Here is a 14,143-nt window from a genome sequence, read left to right as displayed (position 1 = left end):
CGCACCTAGGCGTTCCTTGCGCCTTCTCAGAGTTAAAAGGAAAAACTACATCGAGCACACCCCGGAGCCAAAGGACTATGCAGGGGACAGTGATTGGAAGAGCTACATGAGCCCCGGTTCATGGGGCGCCACCGGTCGTGACTACGATGATGATTGGCCGGGGTGGGCCGAAGAGGAGAGAAGGGAGGAAGACGACCCCTCCGGAGGTGGCAGCGGCAAGGCAAAGAAGAAGGACGACGACGAGCCCGAGGACGACGACCCCAACCGCGACGGCCATCACTCCGGGTGCTGTTTCAAGTGCCGCAATGAAATCGTGGATCTCCACGCCACCATCGATAGGTGTCACGATCAAATCGTGGCAATAGATCAAAGGATGGACAACATCGAGCGCTTGGTTGAAAGAGATTACAACTTCCTTCTCCGCAACATAAGGAAGTTATTCGGGATGGTCGGAGATCTACAAAAGCAAGGAGGAGGAGGGCGCCCTAGATGCAATTGCCCTAGGTGCCGTTGAGAACACCGACGAGCGTCACACCCATCTTTTATATCATTACAATGAGGGCGCCGCATAATCTAAGCATGGGGGAGAGGTGTGACAGTTCGTAGATTGAATTTTGTTAGTCTTTGTTTAGTCGAAAGTTCGTCGTGTGCATGTCTTTAATTTCGTTGGTGTGAGAGTCATAGTCTAGCGTTGTGTGCTTTATTTTTCGCATGTGTGAGAGTGAGTTTTAAATTAGTGTTGAGTCATGAAAACGAAATAAAAAGAGTCTTTGATTTTTGTTGGATCGTGTAATTTTATTTATGTGTTTAGTTTTATTTTATTTTCTTTAAAGCAATTGTTCACGAGCGTTGTCATGAAAATTAATTCTTATTTGTGGAGCTTAGTAAATTATTCGTCCATGTTAATACCCACACTTGAGCTTTGATCTAGTGCTTGGTTTCGATTACGCTTGCGAGTAAGGCATGATTTGGAGGACTTTAATTTCATAAAAATAATAAAACCCCTACAAACATAAGGTTGATCAAGTTCTTGGCAAGTCGAGAGTAAAAATCCTATCATCCACAAGCTATATTCGTTCCACCATAAGCATTGGATGTGCATTGAGTTGAGTTTGGATTTCTTTCTCTTGGGAGTTTTAATTTCGAGCAATGATCATGTCCGTATTTTTCATCTCTGAATTGCTAGCCCCGTCAATATTCGGTAATGAGAATTCCTCATTGGAATAACTCATGAGATCTACCGGATTCCAAAACCCGAACCCGAGATTATCTTGTTTATTATCCTCTTCCTTGACCACAACCCAATTATGAGGATATGTTCTGTTCCTGCGCATGAGTTGTATAAAAAATAATTTTGGGATGAAGAAAGGAAGGAGTACTGGAAAGACGGACCGAAGCCGACCTGGGAAAGCCCCAGTCCGGCCGGCCTACACCCCTTGAGCCGGCCGGCCTAGGCCCCTATGGCATCGGCTCGGGCTCCAAAAATTCAGGGAGCCACTTCGGAGATTTGCCTATCTATGTTTTATAGAAAGTGTCCTATGAAAAGGTTCGGAAAAGAGAAAGAAAATTCGGGAGAAAGAAGGAAAAAGAAATGTATGAATAGAGAAGAAAAGAATAAAGGGATTCTATGGTTAGAGAAGTGCAAAGAGATATCACCTTGTTGTTTGAAGACAATATCCTCAATTCCAACCATGGGCAATCTGACAACGAGGACGACGCTTGTGCCTTGAAGTCAATCTTTTTTTTATGCCTTTGCACATGTCCACCATTCTAAATCTTCTTACCCTTGAACCCCTTACATTATGGAGAAACTCTCATGATCATTGGCTCGGAAGGTAAGCAATCATTAGGAGGTTTTCTTAATTTGACAATATATGTATATACTTTGCTAGCCTCACCTATAGCCCACTTTATACTTGAGAGACTTTTGGGAGATGAGAGTTTGCAAATAATAATAGGATAGCCACTTATATCGAGAGACATGAAAGGACTTGTGCAAGAATTTTTGGTCTAACCTTTGTTACATGATATTTTGCTTCTAAAAACTAAAAAGAAAAAAAAGAAAAACCTCCAAGGATGACAAGAAAAGCAAGTGTTGTCGATATTCAAGTTGCCGGCTAAATGTAAGAGTTGTGGAGTAATATTGGATGAGTTTTTAAATGCCCATGATATGATTATCCTCGCTGCTCCTCTGACCTTTGTTTGAAGAAATATTGTTAGACTTGTTTGCATAAGTAAATTTTACAGTTTGAGAACTCTCGAGCAACCCATGGAAGGACTTGATGATTTGATTTGCTCGAGGACGAGCAAAAGCTAAGCATGGGGGGAATGTTGGCGCTCCTTAAGTACCCATTTTATTATATAATTAGGAGTGGTTTTGGTAAATTCTTCGGGATGATTCATGTACTAACCCCCCACTTGGCACCCGAACTTGACCGTTTTCGATTTTGTCCTGGATTTTGGAGTATGTTGCATTTTGGCAGGAAATTGGACATTTTCGGAGATGTTTTGACGCAGGGTCACAACTGGGCTAAGATGAGAAATAAAGAGAAGAGCCCACACGCGAAAGATGGAGCCGAGAGGGGCCAGAAAGAGCCCAGACCGGCCGGCCTGAGGCCCTCTAAGCCGGCCGGCCTAGCCCATTCCAGGGCCCAATCGGCCTCAATTTTCTTCAGCGCGAATTATTCGTCAACCCTAGCCTGTGTTTTACCAAAACCACCGACCAGAGCCGCCTATATTTACCCCGAAGCCGCCGTCAAAGAGGGGGGCATCGAGAGAGCATCCGGGAGCGCATCCAGAGACGATTTCCAGAGATCCATTCGAGTTAGACGCAAGAGAAAGGCGACACCAGAGGCCTCATCATCCCTCGGCGCCGCTGCAAGTTGGAGGACAGCAAGGGATCCATCCCTTGACGGAGATTTTGTCACCATGATCGACTACGCTTCGCCTAGCTTCATGGGGTAAAGTCCTCGTTTGTTCATGGGGTTGTAAGGAGATCTTGAGTTGTAATTGCCGAATCCTTTATGAGATTGATCTATCACGATTCTTGTTGGTGATACTTTGATGCTTAATAGGTCGCAACTTGGCTTTGGGTTTGCTTTGCTCTTGCATGGTTTACTTAGATTACATCAACTATCGTGTTCTTGTTGTTCGTTACCGATTATCCTCGCGTAGTAAAAGTATGCGGGAGGGAAATGTTTTGATCTTGGAACACACCTTTGGTAGATTAGATCCGTTCTTCGTTGCTCGACGATTACATCTCTAGTGATCCTAGACCCTATGGACAAATGCTCTTCATATCTTGTGCACACACCTATCATTGCTCACTAGTCTAGATTAGATTAGATTGGTTAGATTAGATCTATTTCACACTCAATCACTCAATATAGATCTTTTACCAACGTCATTAGTACTTAGTTAAGCATAGTAATACACTTGTTCCGTGGATTGATAAACCTTGGGGGAATACTCTAAGGGAAAAGCTACACGATCCGTGCGCTTGCGGTACGTAAATTGGCGATCTAAGGAGCGTCAACAAGCTTTTCTTCCTACCCTCGGATGAGGCAGGGATGCAACGCACTGCTGGAGGCCTCGGCGGAGAGGCCTCGAACGAGGCGGAGATCATTCCTTGGGTTCAAGGGGGCCTCGGATGGGCCGTACCGCGGAGGTGGGCCGTGGGCCGAGTGTGGATTGGGCCTCTTTGGAGCCTGGAGAGGATCTGGGCATTGTGGGAGAGTTGGAGGAGCTCCGGGTGCAGAGCGACGACGAAATTGTCATCATTGGTGACTTCGTGATCCGCCAGCCGGTTCGACGACTTCTTCCTCTATAGGATCGTCGTTGAGTAGTCCTTCTTCCCCTTCGGATCGGAGGAAGATGGCTTGCCTTGGTTTGTCATGATTATAGAGTATAATGAGGTGGTTGGCACCGTGGGCCTGATTGCCTAATTTTGTTTTGCGCTTTTGAGGGCGTTTTAGTCCCTATGTTAGGGTGCCCCTGATTGTGGTACCCGACAGGCACCTTCTCGCTTGAACCAGTCTAAATCCTCGAGTCTTTACGTGCTAGACCATATCCGATCAGACGCACAACAAACGACCAATCGAGTAGTTTGATAGTTGGCCATTTCCGAGCCGACATACTAATTATACTAATTACAAGGATGGGCGAGAAATCGCGAGGCGAATCTATAAGCCTAATTAATCCATCATTAGGTTCTTTAGATTTGTCTTGCGATTTCACCCGGGGTTGTGGAATGAGTTTTGTCAGTTATCCACATTTAATACTCCTAATTAGTGGTTAAATATTCGAAGTTACTGTAGTGCAGGGAAAATTTTGGAAACTAAACAGGGCCTGTGTTTGCTTGCAGCACCCGAACCTTTACAAATCCAAATATCCATCAAATATAATTTTCACTCCTCAAGTCTTCATTGGATGGTAGCTGTAACGACACGGGTTATTTTATTTCAGAAAAAAGGATTTAATACATTGCTACCCTTAATTCAGTATATTTTTTAGATAATGTAATTTTCCGGCCGCTATGATTTAGTGTCATAGCCTTCAATTATTATATTTTTTTAGGTTCAATAGCTGGACTAGCAGGAAGTCAAAAAGCTTACTTGCTATTTTTAACTTTCAGAAAAAAACTTTTTTAAAAAGAACTTTGAAAAACAATGATTTTTTTCTAATCTAAACAAGAAAAGAGAAGAACATCTTAGGATGTCTGGCCGTGGGTGGTCCTCTGCGTACTTCTGTTGACGCGAGATGATCACACACCAAGCCCAGGAACCCCATACGTTAAGCCCGGACTGCACTAGATTTGAACTAAGGTGTGCCAGTCAATTTGACCTGTAAATTAACAGGAAAACAGCAAACAGTCAAATTCGAGAGTGTATCAGCTGGATTTCCGAATCACTCTTACGCTGGGTATCGGCAAGGCCCTGCCGATATAGAATACGACAATAGATCGGATATAATGAGCGTGTAATAAAAACGATCTGCAAGTGTCGGATTGCTGTTCCGGCTAGTCCACCAGGGGTGTACTCGGCTGTAGAGTTTCAGGATGGGGATCTCAGGACCAAGAGCTCGATGGTAACACGAAGATGCAAGGATTTAGACAGGTTCGAGCCGCGATGAGTGTAATACCCTACGTCCTGTGTTCGGGGTTGTATTAGGGTTTACAGGATGCTGCGAAAAGTGGAGAGAGTCTATGGGTCGGCCTACGTCTCCTTTCTATAGACCAGGAGACGCAGGGGTACAAGGAATGATATATTCAGATTGTTTTACAAGGAAGGAGGTCGGTTAAGATCCCTAGATATCCGGATTAGTTAGAGCCTATCGTCCTGATCCTCTGAGAATCCTTTTCGCGCACGGCCGAGTCTCGCACGCCGAGTAGTTGTAGCCGAGTCACCGAACAGGGTAGTCTCCCGAGTTCGACTCGGGACCCCACTCAGCAGGGAGTAAGATCTACCTCCGTCAGCAAGGTCTTCCCCATCGCCGACGAGCTCACCGCCGCGCCTGCTGAGCTACGGGGGGGGGGGGGGGGGGGGGGGGGGCGCTTTGTCGGGTCCCACTCCGAGGCTGACATCTTCTCCACTGTCGACAGCGGGGCGCCCCTTCTTCCATGGTGCCGTCTCTGCCCCTTATCCACCTCCAGGGCTCTGCCACGGCCAGATCGGGATGGCCTCGGGTCAAAATCGTCTCCGGGCGCGGTGCACTGCGGCTGTGCCCGCCCCTAATGGAGAGAATCCGTGCCCCTAAGGGATAGACGGGTGATGCCATGCGTTCACAGTGCGGAGAACAGTGGTGTCCATGGAATCCAATCCATCAAGCGGCGGGTGCTGGTGCAGATCCTGTTCGGCCTCGTCTTCGCCTTCTCCTGCAACCTCTTCCAGCTCGTCCTCTTCGAGATCCTCCCCGTCCTCTCCAAGCACGCGCACTTCCTCAACTGGCACCTCGACCTCTTCTGCCTCATCCTCCTCCTCGTCTTCATCCTCCCCTACTACCACTGCTGCCTGCTGCTCCGCAACTCAGGTTCCGGCCGCCAATCAATCCCCCATTGCCTCAGTTGCTGTCTCCCCTTTGTGCGATGTGCGGCTGTCCTGATCGGCTGATCGGTTGGGTGGTTGCAGGGGTGAGAAGGGAGCGGGCGTGGCTCGTCGCGACGCTCTTTCTGCTGATATTCCTTTACGGGTTCTGGCGCATGGGGATTCACTTCCCCATGCCTTCACCTGAGAAAGGTCCGATGTTGCAAACTTACAAGGTTATTATTGATAGTACTAATTAGTACACCTTAGGATACTGACCTCTGATTTATATGCTAGCCAACTGTTTGTTGCTTACTTTGGACCTAGTTGCGCCATTGGTTTGACTTCCTGCTCATCTTGTAGGGTTTTTTTACGATGCCACAGCTGGTCAGTAGGATTGGTGTGATACGAGTATCTGTCATGGCTGTTCTTTCTGGTTTTGGTGCTGTCAATCTGCCATTCAGTTATCTGTCTCTGTTCATCAGGTTTGGAGCTTATATCATCAATATGGTATTTTCCACTTCGGAACATTAGCTGTCTTGCAATCTTATGCTTGTCATTTTTTGCAGGGAAATTGATGAAACAAACATCAAAACTTTGGAACGGCAGCTGATGCAATCAATGGAGACATGTATTGCTAAGAAAAAGAAAATTATTTTGTCCCAAATGGAGATGGAGAGGATTCAAGGATCAAAGGAGGTACTTATTTTACTAATCACTGCCTTATGTTTCAGAGAAAATGATCCGATCTTCACAAAATATTAGAACTTAAAAGGTTTAGCTACATGATATTGCCATGTGTTATTATGTGATCGTGTAGTGGAATCGAAGGGCTAATGGGTCATTCCATCTAACATGCAATGCAAAAAGTCATAATGAACATAGGGTTGCAACTTTCTAGTGGTATACTGTTTTATTGTTACAGCATGGGCGAATAAAGACATTTACATGCAGAAGCTAAAGGCCAGATCATTTCTGAAGCGTATAGTGGGGAACAGTTGTTCGATCTGTACAAGAAGATCAAACTGAGCAGGGTATACTCGTATCCTTATTTCCTTTTTCTGTTGCTTTATGTGTTTCTTTGATGGTAATAAGCGTTAATTCCCAGATCAATCTTGTAGATATAAAAAACTTAGAAGCAGAAGTTCAGGCACTGGAAGAGCTTTCCAAACAGCTATTCCTTGAGATATATGAACTACGTCAAGCTAAGGTATTCTTTTGTGTGCCATGTAGATATCTTAATTGACAATATTTCTATTTGTTATTGGGATACACCCCACTACTTTCTGACAAATCATCTAGTAGCTGTAATTCTCATTTGATAGTGGTATTGATGCTTCAATAAGCGATGGTCAATAAGTGAGGTAGCTGTGTGTTATTTTCTTGTTGTGCCCTATAGGCTTATAAATGAGCCCCCCTCCCAATGGCTCTTGATCTCTCACAGTTTCCACAGTACTTTACTGTCTCTGACACCCCAAACTACAGCATTATGTTTTCTTTGCTTCCGAATCAAGCAATTTTAAGATATTCATTGTATTGGAAAATATTTGTATCAATTCTAGACTTCTAGTTTGATTTCATCCCATGCACAGAATTTTTGCAGTTCAGATTTAGATAGATACTCAACTTTTTTTTCATTGTGAACAAGAACAAGTGAATGACTCTAAATTGATTCGAGTGCACAAAAATATGTGCATCTGTATATTTACATTTCTGAGTTTTTTTTGTGCATTTGTACATCCGTCCAAATAGAAAACTCTGTGCATCTCACGTGGCCAAGAGATGCACTTCGTTTTCGTCTTCGCGAGAAACATCTGGTAGGTGCTGGTTTTTGTTGACAACCAAAATTGGCATAGGTCGAGCAGACCGGTCTAACCGGTGCTTACGAGCGGTCTGACCGGTCTGGACCATGTAGTCGGTCTGGCAACCCCGACCAGTCTGACCAGTCCACTTGGAGTCCGAGTACAATTAGGACTTTTTGTAGATTTAGGATAAGTCCACCCCACCCTATAAATATAAAGGATCACAACCGATTGAGGGTATCCAATCGAATCTATCAAACACTTTTATCTTTTTTACCTTTTCTTTGCCCTAATCTTTTCCAACGCTATGTGCTGTTCGTCTCTCGTCTCCATGGCGTGACGGGCCGCCCTAGCTGGCCTGCCGAGCCTAGGGCAACCCAAGGTGCGCCTGCCCCGACGGGGTCCCTCCCGGGCGGTCGTTCGTTGGATCCTCGTTGGGCTACCACGGCGAGACCGGTCTGACTGGTCCACCATACCGGTCTGACCGGTTGGTGCTGCGGCGCTGCAAGGAACGTCGCTGCGTACTGTACAATCTAGCGTGATCGTGTGTTGGCCTAGAAAGGCGTCAACAGTTTTGTGAACCTCATTTATGATTCTTGTGTGTGTTTTTGTTGCAAAGAATCTTGCTTCATAATGTATCGAATGGGCAGATTGTGAACAAATTTCCTGATGTTATATTTGCACAAAATATGTGCAGTCTTTTATTCGACTTTTAGTTAATTCCTTTTGTGGTTTGTAGAGAATGTGCATACGAAGATTTCAGGAAATAGTCTACTTGCACAAAAATACATGCAACTTTTGTACCTCTGGTTAATTTATATTTGTGATTTCTGAAGAATAAGCATCTAATAATCTTATTTTTGGTGATTTCCCGTGCACAAAAAGTACATGTAATCTAGTATAATACTCTATGGTTTTACTAGTATACTATTTTTTGGTGCACACAAATCTGTGCATCTCACGTGGCCAATAATTTTGATATTTTTGGTGCACACAAATCTGTGCATATTACGTTTCAACCATTTTAGGTATTTTTTGTGATGCAAAATAATAAGTGCATGTTCATGTTCATTATTTACAGTTGCAATAAGTCAGGTGTGGCCATCTGAAGTGCGCCCATGGCACAGAGCGGAGAGGATGTTGTGGCGAAAACAAAAATATTTTTACTGTGGAAAACGAGAGCTGTGCGGGTTTGCCACGGAGGGGATTTCCACCTCTTTCTATTGCTCTGTTTGGCTGTGTTCATGTTAAGTTGGTGATGATGAACATTTATCTTGAATCTAGTGACGCAGGAAGACTAGTGCTTCATGCCCACGGGCAAAGACTAGTAGGCATTTCAGGTTAAAAAAATAATTAAGCATAAATATGTGTGTATCTTCCGTGTTCAATATGCACAGGAACGCCAGATGAGCCTCGGTTAAAAAATATCTGGTCCTATTTGTCTGGAACCATCGTCTCATGTGCTAGGCCGTATGTTTCTTTAATCTGGTTATGTGCGGAATGGATTCCTACTAGTCAGGTTGGCGCGCCTGTAAAAAAACATGGACATGAAATATTAATAGAGAGATATTATTCGTTACTATGTTCGAAGCAACATTGTATCGATGTATTGAGTTAGATCTAAAAATTACAGTGAAGCGGGCATAGTAGTTTTGTATCTGAGAGCACGCAAATCTCAAGTATTGTAATATAGAGGTATAGGTAATTTTTCCTTAAGAATTTTTTTTGTGTCAGTAGATATAGTTTAATTACTTTAGTAGGAAAAAAGTAAGATTAGAAATAAATGAACAGTTTAATTATATTTTGTGGGTTTACGGAGGGAAATCAAAACCCAAGAAGTAGTACAACTACCACATGTAGATGTAGTATACAAAGTTTAGTTATTATTTTTGTATGTAGGAATTAGTTAAATATATTTTGTATTGTCAAATAATGGAAGGAAAATATTTTTTTAAGATAAAAGAGACTAACTTAATAGAATCGTGGGCCCCATGTGGGTCCTGTCTGAATAATACGTGGGTCCCGCCTGATAGTACGTGGGCCCCACGTGGGTCTCACGTGAATAGTACGTGGGATCCGTATGAACAGTGCACGAGAACCACGTGAGGCGTGCGGCTGTACCAAAAACGTGGACCTAAAATATTAATAGAAAGATATTATCCGTTACTATGTTCGAAGCAACATCGTATCGATGTAGTGAGGTAGATCTAAAAATTACAGTAAAGCGGGCATAATAGTTTTGTGTCTGAGAGCGCGCCAATCTCAAGCATTGTAGTATAGATGTACATATAATTTTTTCTTAGGAATTTTTTTGTGTCAATAGGTATAGTTTAATTACTTTAGCAGGAAAAAAATAAGATTAGAAATAAATAAACAATTTAATTATATTTTGTGGGTTTACGGAGGGAAATCAAAACCCAAGAAGTAGTACAACTACCACATGTAAATATAGTATACAAAGTTTAGTTATTATTTTTGTATGTAGGAAGTAGTTAAATATATTTTGTATTGTCAAATAATGGAAGGAAAATATTTTTTTAAGATAAAGAGACTAACTTAATAGAATCGTGGGCCCTACGTGAATCCCGCCTGAATAGTACATGGGTCCCACGTGGGTCCCGCCTGAATAGTACATGGGTCCCACGTGGGTCCCGCCTGAATAATACGTGGGCCTCACGTGGGTCCCGCATGAATAGTACGTGGGCCTCACGTGGGTCCCATGTGAATAATATGTGGGACCCGCATGAACAGTTTACGGCCCCACGTGGGGCCGTGACTCCACGTGGGGCCGTGACTCATGAGGAGCCCCAAATGTTGGCTCTTTAGTATATGTACTTAATTATGTACAGCTCATCACCTCTGAACCGGCCTATTTTACTCGATGTCCCATTCTTTTTCTATTCTCCCATCTCGAGGTCATGTTCCTCAACGGCCCGGATAGATTTTGCTTCAGCACTACAGAGTATAGAATCCTCATCCGCTGTGCGCTTAGAAGAATGTTTGGACCTCACAAGTGAACCACCAGCTCTTGGCCATCATCATCAGTAAGTAGTAGATGGAGTGCTCGATTGGATCCGACCGGCTGCCCATGTGGCATGGACACGTACTGTGAGGGATGCGACGAAACGCCAAAGCTACGTTACCTATATGGCTATATATATATATATCATCCGATCCAGTCAGCTTTCATGTACGGCGACGACACACTACTAGAAAACAGGCTAAAGGTCAAAGATCCAGGCCAAAAATATCATTTATTGTTTGAACCGGTACTAATGTGAGGCATCAACACCGGCTGCAACAATAGCCGGTACTCTTAGCCTGCACCGAGCACTGGCAAGGCACACCATGACACAAACCAGTGCCAATGCACTGACAAAGTCACCGGTTAATGCCATGAGCCAGTACCAAATGAATAGTTCATCAATGGCACCGGGTGGTGGAACTAACCAGTGCTATTGGTGCAGACATTGGCACCGGGTCACGCCACAACCCGGTGCCACTGAATCCCTGGTTATAGGCACCGGTTGGAGCCTTCAACCGGTGCTGATCAATAACTTTTGGCACCAGTTGCTAGGCACCAACTGGTGTCTTTGTGCCCCCACTATAAATACCCCGCCCCCTTTCCCCCTCCAAGCTGCCGTGAACTCACTGTTCATGGCAGCTGAGTGAGGGAAGGGAGCGATTTTTTTTCAATTTTTTGAAAGGTTAGTAAAATTGTTTTCAATACTTTAGCAAATTAATTTGGAGGATGTAGTTAGCATTTGATTTAGTTTATACACATGATAAATATTTGTAGATATATTCTTGGACACAATTTAGTTTATGGTTTCATATTATTGTTATATAAATTATTAGGCATAAGATAACTATTTATTTATATATATAGTTAGGATTTGGATTATTTTATTTTAATATTAGGCATGTATAATGTATATATTTATAGTATATAATTTTGATGGCACTCCAATTTAATTTGTTTCGTAATCAATCATTGATTAATTCAATTTATTATTATTATTACTTCCAATGTTTATTTACAAATGGTTTATGTTGACACTCGTTTAATGTTAATAAATGAAATGTGAACCCAGATGAGTCGGCAATGGATGTACATGACGGACCGGCGTTCAATGGAGTTCATCGATGGTGTGCATGAATTCATAAAAGTTGCTGAGAACCACAAGTACGGTGGTTTCGTTCGCTGTCCATGCAAAAACTGCAAGAATGAGAAGGATTACTCATCATCAAGAACCATCCACAGTCACTTGTTCAGTAGTGGTTTCATCCCGAACTATTATGTTTGGACCAAGCATGGAGAAAGAGGAATAATGCTGGATAATAATGAAGAAGAAGATGACAGAATTTCTGACTTTGCAGGCAATTACGGTGCCTTTTTTGATGACACTGCAATGAGTGAGCCTGAAGAAGATGCTGAAGGACACGATGTAGAAGATGATCTGGGTCAGATGCTGCGTGAAGCTGAGGAAATTTACGAAACAGAAAAGGAATCGAGAGATCTGAAGCGTATGTTGGAGGACTACAGAATATTGTTGTACCTAGATTGCAAACAAGGCCAAAAGAAATTGGGTACCACATTTGAATTGTTGTAATGGAAGGCATCAAATGGTTTGTCTGACAAGGGATTCGAGGAGTTCCTGAAACTTATAAAAAACTTACTCCCTGAGGGTAACACTTGCCGGAGACAACATACGAGGCAAAAAATGTTGTTTGTCCTTTAGGATTAGAGGCGCAGAAGATACATGCTTGTCCTAATGACTGCATCCTATATTGAGGTGAGTATGAAAATTTGGATTCATGCCCTATGTGCAACGCATGCCGGTATAAGATCCATCGAGATGATCCAGGCGACGTCGAGGGGATGCGTGTCAAGAAGAGGGTGCCTGCCAAGGTGATGTGGTATTTCCCTCTAATACCACGTTTGAAACGTTTATTCATGAACAAAATGAATGCTAAATTGATGCGATAGCACAAATAAGAACGTAAGCAAGACAATATGTTGAGACACCCTGCTGATGGATCGCAGTGGAGAAAGGTGGACAGAACATTCCCAACATTTGCAAATGATGCAAGGAATATAAAGTTCGGCTTAAGTACAGATGGCATGAATCTTTTCGGTGAGCAGAGCAGTGGCCATAGTACCTGGCCTGTGACACTCTGTATATACAACCTTCCTCCCTAGTTGTGTATGAAGCGGAAATTTATTATAATGCCGGTGCTTATCCCCGGCCCGAAGCAACCCGGTAACGATATAGATGTGTATCTGAAACCACTGATTGAGGATCTTCTATTGTTGTGGAAAGAGGTGGGTGTTCGTATGTGGGATGCGCACGCAGAGGAACATTTTAACCTTCGTGCATTGCTTTTCGTTACCACCAACAATTGGCCAGCACTAAGCAACCTCTCCGAATATTCCAATAAGGGTTATAGGGCATGCACCCATTGTTTAGAAGAAACCGACAGCACGTACCTAAAGCACTGTAGAAAGATCGTGTATATGGGTCATCGTCGATTTCTTCCGATCAAGCACCCATTAAGGAGGAGGCATGCTCACTACGATGGAAAGGCAGATAATCGTACCAAGCCTAGGCACCGTTGTGGAAAAATAGTGTTTGAAATGGTCAAAAATATAAAAGTAGTATTCGAAAAAAGACCTGGCAGCAGATCAGTGCAGAGTGATGACGGACGTGCACCTATGTGAAAGAAGAAGAGTATTTTTTGGGAATTACCTTATTGGAAAGTCTTAGAGGTCCGCCACGCAATTGATGTGTTGCACCTAACAAAGAATCTTTGTGTGAACCTTCTAGGCTTCCTTGGTGTCTACGGTAAGCCAAAGGATACATTGGAAGCGCGGCAAGATCTTCAACGTATGAAACAACGGGCCGCCCTACATCTAGAAAAAAGGGATAAAGAACGTCATTACCTAGGTCCTGTGTGCTACACTCTTAGTAAGGAAGAGAAGCAAAGTATGTTCGACTGTTTGAACAGTATCAAGGTCCCATCAGGCTACTCTTCAAACATAAAGAGGCTACTGAACTTGAAAGAGAATAAATTCGCACACGTAAAGTCCCATGACTGTCACGTGTTGATGACGCAATTGATTCCAGCTGCACTTAGAGGTATTCTACCAGCTAATGTTCGAGCAACAATCATAAAGCTATGCGCCTTTCTCAACATAATTTCTCATAAGGCAATCGATCCATCGAGTTTAAGTAGGCTACAAGAGGATGTTGTCCAAAATTTAGTCAGTCTTGAGATGATATTTCCTGCATCATTCTTCAATATTATGACACATCTTCT

The 14,143-nt window shown here is 43.4% G+C and overlaps 1 pseudogene; it reads left to right on the top strand.

Annotated features, from left to right (window-relative positions):
- The first annotated feature begins 5,366 nt into the window (after positions 1 to 5,366).
- LOC120686692 lies at positions 5,367 to 12,520 on the top strand (annotated as a pseudogene).
- The last annotated feature ends 1,623 nt before the right edge of the window (positions 12,521 to 14,143 follow it).

Source organism: Panicum virgatum, chromosome 8N, assembly GCF_016808335.1.
Source record: "Panicum virgatum strain AP13 chromosome 8N, P.virgatum_v5, whole genome shotgun sequence".
NCBI classification, from domain to species: Eukaryota; Viridiplantae; Streptophyta; class Magnoliopsida; order Poales; family Poaceae; genus Panicum; species Panicum virgatum.
This window is presented reverse-complemented; position numbering and strand designations above follow the sequence as displayed.